An 11616-nucleotide genomic window follows, 5' to 3' on the forward strand; every position below is an offset into this window, starting at 1 on the left:
AATGACACTACACATCATCTTGTCAACTTTTAAAAAATATATAGGCAACATGGTACCTGGTTATTGATTATCATTATTGTTATAATTCTCTGTCTTAAAAGGCATTGTTAAAAAAGTGTTTTTTAAAGTATGACGAAATATCAGGATTTACTTGTACTGACTTTCACGTGACTTACATTTAAACGGACAAATGTTCCTGGATGTTCAGGGTAAACATTGAAAAGATTACTGTAAGCTAAGGGATCTCCAACAAGCAGTTCAGATGAGTGTTTGCAGCCTCCATTGTGTTTTTCCTCCGCAAATCTATGACTAATAGGGCTTCCCACCAGGGAATGCTGCTCATGTTTCCTGTCCAGGAGCTGCCCTCTTCCTCTCTCAGTGAAAACCCACAGCCTGCTGCTTCTCTACTACGGAGAAACATAGGTGGGGTCTGCTGCAACTCTGTTTGAACATCCAAAAATAGACCACAGCATTGTACCTAATCTGTTACATTTGGCAACACATGGGCAGAGGGTGGTGTTCTGCAATTACTTTACCTTACCCACCAACCATTAAAAAAGAAATTCCAGCTGTCATTGTAACAGTTCCAGTGGAGCTATTTTCTATTAAAAGTCTGCCCTTTAGTTCATTTAACCAACAAAACATTCCCAAACGAAAATCTTAGTTATTTTTTATTGAGATTTAGCCTACACTGGTCTCTGAATGAGCTCGAATGGGAATTGTAGAGATTCTTGTTGCTTAATTTGATTGTTCTTTTCTTCTGTATGTCTTCATTCTTTATCAAGAAGATTGCTCTGAATCCACCCACCCACCTAAGGCTTGTTTTTTTACCTTCTAACAATGCTGTCTAAAAAAACATGGTTTGCTAATGGCCAAGCTGCTGGTAACCTTGTAAGTCAAAGCTCAGAACGTTGTTTTTCTTTCCCAAAGGCTGAGAGAAAGCAATTTTTCAACTTTCAACATCAACTGTGATCTTCATATTGCAATTCAAAAGATTAAGGAACATCGTTCATAGTTAGTAAAAGCCAGTCAATACTCCATCTATAACCATAAAAATATATTGCACTTTCCTCAAAGCTCAATTTTTAGAAGATCCAGTGTATCAGACGAGACCCTTGTTCCCCTCCTTCGCTAAAATGCCTGAAGCATTAGTGAAACATCATTTACTATGCGTCCCTGGTTGAACCTTTCATTGACTCCTTCACATTTTACCAAGAATATACTGTAGCTTTCAGACCTACAATAGCTAGCCTCAAGTGTTGGTTAACAAACGATACCCTCCTTATGCAGGGCAGGATGAGGCTGGTTGTTTTCTCTCTCAACTCTTCAGGTAAGACATTCCTTTGCTTGGAGAATTCTGAAGGTTAATCTCAGCCGTGACCCTGGCATGCCACTGTTTGTGCGTTGGCTCTCCACTCCTTCCCATTGAGTTCAAGCTAGATGTTTAGCCACACTGCTAGGACAGGCTCTGTAGGTTATTGAGAGCTGTGTACAGGTGGAGTAAGCTAAAACAGTTTACTTTACTGCAACAACAGCCTGGGTTGTTTCCTGAAAAGACCACATTGTGTTTGGTCCCAGCTGCTCCAACTCCCCTGCATATCCATTGGTAATTATTGAGAGACCACTCTTGGGATAGACATGTTTGCTGTTTTATTTGTAGATTAAGTTTACTCTCGGGTGAGAATGATCTTTCCAAAGTTCTTGTGTTTGAAACCAACAAGTTGATAGCATTCAATTCTGCTGGTAAGACAGAAACGAACAGAGACACTCTGCACTGTCACGGCACTCAAGACATTTGTGGATTTGACAGCTACCTTCCGAATGACTGACAGCTTCTTAATTTGCCTCGAGGATGGGGGTCATGAGAGGGGCACATCCTTTTAGAATTGATTTTACATACCTCCTGGCACCATGAGTTTTCTGTCCTTGGGTACTTCAAATGACACTGTATCAGACGGTTTGTGCTGTTGCTACCTACATGTAGGGAGAAACTGGCCAGCTTTATATCTTTCTACAGATTCATGTTTCTGCTACACAGTACTAAACTACTTTCACCCCTTAGCTTAGTGAGCATTCCTAATGTTATTTTGGTCACATAGTGCTTAACCACCAGCTCTAGTTTAGTGCTGACTGCATGGCTTGTATACTTTCATCACCCGTGTCATGTGTAACGAACGTGTGCAAATATCCATTAGCAAAAAAAACCTCTGATTGCATTCAGGATTGATGGAACAATACATATCTGATATACGTTTTCATTTTTTGGTTAAGTGAACAGTAACTTTGAACACATTTGTGCATACTAAATACATTTTTTTATAAAGAAATTGCTTTAAAAATAACAACTTTGGTAACATTTATTTGTTCGTATATTTTTGTTTCCTGAATTAATATTGGGAATTAAGAGAGATCGAACAGTGATGAAAAGATAAAGAAATTGTTGAAACACCCCCTTACAGAAGTTGATCTACAGTCGTTGCTAGTTATAAAAATGGAATGCAGTTTGATTAAAAAAAATAAAGAAAATGTAATCTGCTATCTGTTCATCTTGTTCTGTCTACTTGTTATACTTAATTTCTCCCAAACCATACAGTCCAGAACGTGCTCTTTACTCAAGAATCAGTTTCAACAATAACCTGAGGAAGGAAGTACTATTGAATATGTATTTCATATTCCAGGAAATCAACCTTACCCTCAGATTATTGAACAGTATGGCTATTTATAATTTATGACGGGAAGAAGAATATGTTAAATATCAATCACTGGTAGACTTGGGTTATGCTGGTCCTTGATGAAGCGCCCACAATGTGACTTCCATAAACCCCAGAAGGGAAACACTGTGGATTTGCATTATGGATTCAGGTTCAACTACACTTTCTGAATTCCAAGGCCTGTGTTTGTGTGCACTACATACTGCTCTATGCCGTGTGTGTATGTTATTGTATTGCTTTTTCTATTCTCAGGTGCTTCCAGTTTCAGATGAGTGCACTAATATTCCAGCTCAAGTATTATCTTTGTACTCATTCTCTGCTGCATAACCTTTTACAGGCATCTTGACATTGCTACTTTTGCAAAGCACTCAAAACTAATACAAATAGGTATTACATTCCACCTAAATGTATATATGTTATATTTCAAAATGATGTATACTTGTAAATGCCATCTTACATTGTGTGGGATGTATTTTGTTCTACTTGGACTTTAGAATGATATACTATTAGAAATGTATTCAAATTGTAATACTTTCACCCCGTGGGATCTTACTACCATTTTGAACTTCCTTCTATTATTATCAAAATCTCCTAATATCTTATTGAGAGTTTTTTTATTGTAGCGTTAATGTGGTTAAGCTGATTACAAATTGCAAAGGTTCTTATCGAGTCCTAGCTTTTATTCATACAGTATTATGTATTCAAACATTAGTTCTGACTTTACACCCAGTGTATCGGCCAGTAGAGCATATAAAGGCTAAGTGCCTTGGTCTAAGTGCTAAGTGCCTTGGTCAGGGGAACAGAGCCACCAGCTTTCAGAATGAGTGGAGAGTTGTGTGGAGCAGCAGTGTGCATACCAAGCACGGTCATGCAAATGGTATACAATAGTAAGAAAAGCAACAATGCTAATCCTCTAAAGTTCATATTTATTCACATTGTCCGATCTCACTACTAAACACAAATAGTTGTTAGGCATTTTTGACTAACTCAAGGGTACGGTCTGTGCTTGTAAAGATACTTTCTTTGAGCTTGTCTGTGTATGAAAGATGTTATTTATTTTTTATTTTCTACCAAGTCACTTTTCATGGTTTCTGATTAATTGCGTACTTAAATCCAAGTCATTTTTGAATTGGGTGGCATTTCTAATATATATTTTCTGTCATCTTGGGATTCTAGATTTCTCTGCAACAATTACAACCTGCCTGAATTAGCATTTTAATTACAACGTTATTTTGGCAATAATGTTGAACATTGAACAGTTTTTAATTAAAAGACTTCAGAAAAGATTCCTAAAATTAATGACCGGAGTTATTCTCAGGAACATAACTTCTCCCTAACAATGAATTTAAAATGGGGGCTTAGTCAGTCATGTGTAAAATGTCCAACTAAATGAAATTTAAAAAAGTACAAGCCCCCTACTGGGACCATAAAAGTAAACATGGATACCCCACAACAATTGATGAACAATCAATAAAAAACCTGCCCTAACTCTCACATCTTTAATACAAAAGACTTGCTATCTTCTGTTCTCTAGCATTCGACAGACAGAAGAGTGTCCATTGTCAGGCAAATTATCATACGGATGTTACCTATTTTAGTTAACATGTCTATACTTCCCACCTACCATTTCAATACTGGTATGTTATCATGCTTTGATTGGCTGTTCCCCTTCCCATCTTTAATTTTCTTCCCTTTACTAGTCTTGTCTTTTGTTTGATTCAGGTTCCGATTTCTTTAGCACCCATTGGTGCAGGGTTTCTGCAGGGCCGGACTGGGACAATAAGAATTGTACACCCAGCCAGGCCACTACCAGTTTTCTTTTGTGCCATTTTCCTGGATTTATTTGTCAATATTTACAGCGTTGCTGCCCATAGTGATAGCCCTAAACTTTAAATCTACTACCCCAGAATAAACATATGGACATGTGTTACTATTTAAAAAAAATGTGCAAATCTATTTAGGAACCTATCCATATGAACATATTTTAAGTGGAGGTGGACCTCAAATCCTCTAGGGGGGTCTGGGGGCATGCTCCCCCGGTAAGAATTTGTTTTAAATGTTGGACTTAAATGCATCAATCTGGTGCACTTTGAGGGGGAAATAAAGAGACTACACCCATATGAAACAGAACTGTATACATTTAAATAATCATAAAATCATAAGAACATGGCCATAACCAATAACATACCATATCCAATATGAAAAACATTGAAACTTGTTTATTTATTTGTTTTTGGTTCATTTATAGTTGTGAGTGTGTCTGGGCTCCTGAACCAGCCTCTCCCGTCTCCCCGTCTCCCCCCTGCTCCTCTTTGAGAAAACAGCAAAGACTAGTTTTAGCTCTCAACAAGTTTTTAAAGTGTATCTTACCTTTTTTCAGCTAGTTAAACATTTTTTTTATTATTCATGCATATTTTACTAATCACTCTCCCCTCAAATGGAAATATGTGTTTACATAAATGGTGACCAAACCGTTTGAGACCCACAGAGAACTTAGACTAAGTTAACTATCTAAACACTCAAGAGTCCTTTACCTCACCTGAGCTGTAGTTATCAGTCTCTCAGTCTGACAGCAGAGGACTCTCCCCCTACCTTGTTGACAGCTCATTATATCCGTTAGCGCAGCTGGCACCAGATGCTAACAACAACAATACACGTAACCGATGCGCGCGCTTTCTCTCTCGCTCGCGCCACACATACACACCCTCCCGAGCTTGAATGACACACAGAGACCAATCGAGGGCATTAGTGTGATCTGTATGAAAGTGGCCATGTCGGCAGGCCACATCATGTAAAGAGCCAGTCACCCTCTGTGAGGCAGAGTCAGACCCACATTTGCGCAGCGTTGCGTTCACAAAGTATACATAAAAAAAAAGATTACTCAGGCCAGCAGGCCACTTAACAGGCCAGGCCATCGGGAAACATCCTGGTCCTCCCGATGGCCAGTCTGGGCCTGGTTATCTGGCCTTCCAGCTGGAAATAGAATGATTCTGTTAAATGCTTTAACTCTTCATTAAATAACACAACTTTGGTATAAACTTGTAGATTTGTTCATTCCTTACCAGAAGGGGACTAAGTGTGGAATTTCCACCACAAGTAATAACCAGTATTTTAATTCTACTTTACATACTAAGCAGAACTATTACAAGGTTCTGCATAATTGTGTTGGTCCCCTGTAAGCAATCACAGTGTAATATCTGTCCGCAACCTGTTAAAGGAAACTGCATTTGCTGCTTGGCATGAACAATATGTCTTTCTTATGGTGAAGCCGATTGCGGATGGAGAGTCAAGTTGTTTACTGCATGGTTTGTGCACATTAATTACCATCCACTTATCCCTGTTTAAACTGAACATCCTGACCCCAAAGGGACACATCTGGAGCATCAAGTTGTGCTTCTGTTTGTTCATCTTATAATATTGCAGTTGAATGTTCAGCAGTGTGTCATTCATTATTGTATTTGAATTTCACAGTAGGATATTCTGTTCTGGTAGTAGGTGTCCTTACTAATGTCAGGAATGGACAAAAAAATCAACACCTGACACATATGTGAGCAACAGGCTATGCATAAATTAAAACTTGATATTAGGACATGTGTTTAACATCTGGGAAATGAATATACCTTGAGCAAGTCATAAAGTAACCTTCAAAAACACAAAGAAGCTGATAGCAAAGCACTGATGATTTTTTGTTTTTGGGTTAGACTTTACTGCCAACTGAAACATGCTGAAGGGCCTGGATTGCTACCAGCATAACGGGAAAGGGATGAGGTGTGTGTGCACATACTCTGGACAGTGCACACACACATCACCCATGACAAAGCATGTACGTTTGACAAAGAAGTAGGGTTCTACTTAATGTAATGGCAATTGTAATGTTCCAATGTCCAATATACTTTTGCCATTACTTCACAGGAGGGGTTTAGAGTAATCCTGACGCAGACACAAACAGATGAATTTCCGGTATTTTGCTGCAGTTTAGAATTATGTTTTATTGCTTTACATACCAAGGTTTAAGTATACTCAATAGTTGTGGTATGAGCATCTGCTGGGGCTTTATGAGGAGGCGTGTGGTGCAGTGGATAGAGCCTTGGTGTTGGGATCAGGGTGTCACAGGTTCAAACCCCACAGCAGTCAGTATGTCGTTGTGTCCCTGGGCAAGACACTTCACCCCAGATTGTCCACAGTATTGAGTATGTAAGTCGCTTTGGATTTGTAAGCATCTAACAAGTGACATGTAATGTGTTCCTTTTGTCAGTAATTTAAATTGATGCTTCTTTAAAAAAGTCAGATAATAATATATTGTTTCATTTTCAGAACTGAAAAATGTTCAAGTTGGGGTTTACTGTTGTATGAAAGCTCTTTAAAAATACTTATTCATCTGTTTCTTGATGAGTGATAGCAATGATACTTTAGAAAATTTCCTTTTTCAGCCTGTCATCTGTCCCTACAATATGTCGCTCATAAATGCTAAAGTAATAATGTAACATTTCCCATTTTAAGTTCAGCAAGAAGTTTCTCATTTTATTTTCATAATGGTGTTTTTAACCGAAACAAACAATACTTTCTTATCATCCATTTATTCCAAATTCCTTGATTTATATCTCCATGATTTGTTATCGTCACAGTCAGATAGTTGTAGGTGCAAACAGCAGTGAGTTGTTAGAGGTCAGGCCAAGGTCTCCGTGCTTGACCTCATACTTAAGCTTACATAAAAATGTTCGCTCAGAGTTTATACTTTATTTGCATAACATTGAGCTGTGACACAGTCCTCTCAGGAGCATCTTTGTGTTTGTGTCTCAGTGATCTCACAAGAGCATGTTTCAGGTGCCCTTTCAAAAGCACACTCATGTTGCTTCCATGGTAACAGGTACATGTATACACTTATCTCCCTACAGTTTTCAATGAAAACACACTTGAATTAGTTTGTTAGTTGAGGCTAAATGAAAATGTTGGAGTCCTTGTACGCGTGTACTGTCCTTGTAGTCTGTTTCTGTATTTAAGTTATTTATAAATAAACAGTTAAAGGTGGGGTAGGTAAGTTTGAGAAACCGGCTCGAGATCGCTAGAATTTGAAAATACACAACCGGAGAAAATCTGCCACTTCCTTATAGAGCCCCTCCTCCAACACACACGAACGCGCACATGACCAATAAGGGCACGAGATAAGTTTGTGCCCCGATGGAAGGCTGACAGGCAGGTAGGCCATCCAGTTACTTTAGCCGGGCCGGCTAAACGGATTGGTTGTACTTTTTACAGTATTACGGCTTCTACAGATGACATTTTTTTATGGATTTGTTGTCAAAGCACTTCAGATATTCATTGCTATCGGGATGTTAAGAGCATTCCATGGAATATAACAAAAAGTGTATCTCGAGCCGGTTTCTGAAACTTCCCTACCCCACCTTTAAGAAAAATAGTGATATTGGAAAAGTGGAAACTCCGCATCCAGGACTCTCTACCTGAAATATCTAGGAATTATTTCAAAACTACATGATAAAAAAATCACTCAATTTAATACTAATTGATATACTAATATTCATCCGAAGTCCCTTCATATACAGAGCGAACAAAGTAGAGCAGAACATGCAGAGACTGTTCCTAACAAGGTCAAATCTATACAAGCAATATGTCTAGCTAGCCTTGGTAGAGTAACTAGAGGTAGAGTTTTCCCTACTTTTTTATTGAGTTCTGCAAGGCTGGGGAAGAGTGTGGTGCTACATTTGAGTACAGTGTGGGGGGGGGGTGGGGGGGGGGTCAATGAATAACTTACAACTCATTTCACTTTCATCTCTCAGTTCTAAACACGGTGCTCTTTGACGCCGCTGCCTATGATGACCTCATATCAGTCTTGCCATACTGTAAAAGGAGAGGATTGGCTCTGAACAAGTGCAAAACATGCTGGGAGTTCAGTCGGGACCTTTTGGCTCAAACTCTAAATAGGATGTGAAAAGTAAATATAGAAAAATGCTCACAGAAATAAATTATGAAATAATTGCTGGAGTCAAACAACCCCATTAATACTGATTTTACTAGTAGAATGCACATTTGGTTGAATATCAACAGGGAGTTATGGATCTTACCATCTTCAACCAAAAGCTCACATATTATGATAGTATTAGATTTGTAGTTTCTTGGCAAAGTTTAACTAGTGCAGTAGTGAAACTGACACTAATTGAAATATATTCAACAAAATACTTTGACAAATAATAAGTATTCAGACCTTATTTTTGTCATTGTGTGTCTACTTTTTCACGGCCATGGTGAGTCGTGTCGGAATGGCCAATGACCCTTGGGAAAATGACGTCCCATTTCTAAACAGCTGCATGAATTTAATTATACAGTTGAGCTAGAGTGGATTTTGACTGCAGTGTATAGTAGCTAGCTACCCAGAAAAGAGAAACAGCATTACCAACCTTAATCAAACATCGGTTACAGTTGGATACACTTGGATAAACAATAGTTAACACTGCATATGTTATACAGTATATGACTTACAGAATCAGTGGCTGCTTTGCTGCCATATGCTATTTCTCTGTCATTTTATTTTGTATTGATCTATTTAGAAAAGTCAATTCTACCTCAATGAAACACTTTTATACTGGGGATTATGGTCATGATTATTTTAGATTAATCAATTTGAAAAACATGAATTCTTGTGGGGATGCAACACACTACAACCTTGTAATAGTTCTGCTTAGTGCATGTTTCTTAGGACTAAAATACTGGTTATTACTTGTGGTTGGAATTACACACTTCATCACCTTCTGGTAAGAAATGAACACATCTACAAGTTTAAACCAAAGTTGTGTTATTTAATGAAGGGTTTAAGCATTTAACTCTAAGAAATGCGTTGTTGCAGTTTCTTGCAACAGATCCAATAGGCTCAACCAAACGGTGGATGACATTAGTCCAACAGATGGAAAACTGAATGACCTAATTACATTTTTGAATCTGCTTACGAGCAGCTGGACTCATCCATAATATATAGAGAAAAACTGAAAATGAAATGTTTCCCATGTTTTTAGAGAGAATGTTTACTGGAAATGATTATAATTTATTTTAACTTGAAGGTGATCAGGCAGAATCAGTACCACATCAAGTGTGGGTATACTATTTAAAGTCAATTTCAGTGTTTTATTACATTCTTAGTCTGTATAGGATATTACTATGCCAGTAATATGTTACCGCATCTCAAAGCGTAACTACTGTTCTGAAAAAAAAAACTACTTACAGAACATTCTTAAACTCCTCAGGGAAATGATCTTAATAGGGGTAGAGTGCATTATTTACAGTTGGAAACTTGCACATGGTGGTCACATGCAACAGAATGACATGTGAGCAAGAGTCAGCAGTCTTGTTTACTGAAGAGAGCTCCCAGCACGTTGGTCATGTTGTGGTTAGATCACCATTGTGTTTGTTCCCATAACCAAGATACATATCACTTTGGTTCTAGTCAGAGCCATATGATAGTGGGTTAGCCATAGCTAATAGCCATATAATAATATTATATGGCACTGGTTCTAGTGTTTGGTTTTCTTCATTGTGGAAGTGAGATTTGTGAAAGAGAAGGAAATGTTGCAAGTGTGAATGTGTGACAGTAACTGGATGTGAGATCTTGGTATGTTTTTACTAGGCCACTGTGGAATAGTAGTAGGTAAACATTGGCAAGAAGATGAATACAATAAACATGCTTTATTGTCAGAATCATCATTGTGGATTTGGATATGTGGTATTAAGGGTATTAACATCTCTCTGTGATCAGGTGAAAGAGAACTTCCTTTTAGTGTGACATGAATTACTTGTGCTGTGTTACTGGACACATTATCTATAGGCAGTAGACAAACCAAAACCATTTTCCAACAAGGGAGAAGATTTGTATTTTTTGTTTGTTTGAATACTTGTTTGACAACAGCACAATATATGTAAGGGTTTTTATTATCAAGCACAGTGATAGATCATCGTTCAAACAATTATTTAGATTTTCTTATTCAACCTTTATTTAAAGAATACCCATTGAGACTGAGATATATTTATCAATGTATAAAAAGATTGTTATCAACCACCAACAGTCATATCACACATTTACGTGTTAAAAATCCATACATACAAACAATACATCGTCACACGTTTAAGCCTAAATATGCTTAAGGATTATACCAAAACACACCCAGTCGGACAATATTTTGGACACTATTATGTAACTGGGTTACAACAAAACAATAACACAAGCTGTCTGTTATTATCACACACATAGACATAGAAGGGTGTGTCATTCACGCCCGCAGTCCTATCCGCGGCCCCCCTTTCATAACAATCACAGATCTATTCTTACAAATGACTGAGTCCCATCCGCTTGCTGTGAGATCAGATTGACCCCTACGTCACAGCAGGCTCCTCCCCTTGGACGCCACGCCGACCTTATGACTGTCAGCAAATCTGACCAATAGAAACTGAAATCCCCACGTCTGACGTATCTCGTGGGCAAATCACAACGCGGGTGGGCGGAATCACCGTGGGCCTGGCTTTCATGCTTGGTTGCGAAGGTAAGCTCTGGATGGGTTTTTGTGAGTTTTATTTCACATTTAGGTTATTATTCATTCTGTAAGTTATATCCTAGTGCTGCATGTGCTTGTGTATTATTGAGTCTGATAAAATAAATTATGTTCGGCGGTTAACGGTCGTCCATTTAGCCTGCCTGGCTAAAGTGTACATCACTGCAAAGTATCCCAATCAGAGAGAACAACGGTGATTTCCCCTATTATAACAATTGTTCTTTGATTCTGATTAATGACTGTATTGTCAGCTCTATAACAGCCTTGTCAGTGAACGTAGACATCTGTCAGAGAATCCGGGCTGCCTTGAAACCTTTTTTTGTCAGTTACTACTTTGTTATTGCTGAGTTACA

The 11616-nt window shown here is 38.2% G+C and overlaps 1 protein-coding gene across 1 annotated transcript in view; it reads left to right on the plus strand.

The window, feature by feature from the left end:
• The first annotated feature begins 11198 nt into the window (after window positions 1-11198).
• diaph2 (diaphanous-related formin 2) overlaps window positions 11199-11616 on the plus strand; it is a 429613-nt gene continuing 429195 nt past the window's right edge. The window contains exon 1 of the mRNA XM_034093628.2: window positions 11199-11254. The gene's annotated coding sequence lies outside the window, so the exon portion shown is untranslated. The remainder of the gene's footprint in view (window positions 11255-11616) is intronic.

This window comes from Pseudochaenichthys georgianus, chromosome 10 (assembly GCF_902827115.2).
Source record: "Pseudochaenichthys georgianus chromosome 10, fPseGeo1.2, whole genome shotgun sequence".
Classification (NCBI taxonomy): Eukaryota; Metazoa; Chordata; class Actinopteri; order Perciformes; family Channichthyidae; genus Pseudochaenichthys; species Pseudochaenichthys georgianus.